Below are 309 nucleotides of genomic sequence, written 5' to 3' on the forward strand. Positions count from 1 at the left end.
CCCGTGTTCGCTAGATTTAGAGCTCGTTTGTTTGTCAAGGAGATTGATGTTGATCGTGTGACTGAATGGCTCGCGCCCAGCGCATATAGTACATCATTTCGGTTTTTGATGTGAATCTTACTACACTAGACCGTATTTACTCGTCTGGTTGTTTGATTGCATTTAATTCTGAGGAATAAAATGAAGTATTTGTCTGACTATGAGAAGTTAGATATACAGGGACTCTTGGGATATAAATTTCTCGAGTGAGAGCACGCATTTATCTCTCTTCCTCTGAGGAGGTTGAGGCGGTTAGCAGGGGCTGCTGGG

Source organism: Sinocyclocheilus grahami, unplaced genomic scaffold, assembly GCF_001515645.1.
Source record: "Sinocyclocheilus grahami isolate Dianchi unplaced genomic scaffold, SAMN03320097.WGS_v1.1 scaffold132.1, whole genome shotgun sequence".
Classification (NCBI taxonomy): Eukaryota; Metazoa; Chordata; class Actinopteri; order Cypriniformes; family Cyprinidae; genus Sinocyclocheilus; species Sinocyclocheilus grahami.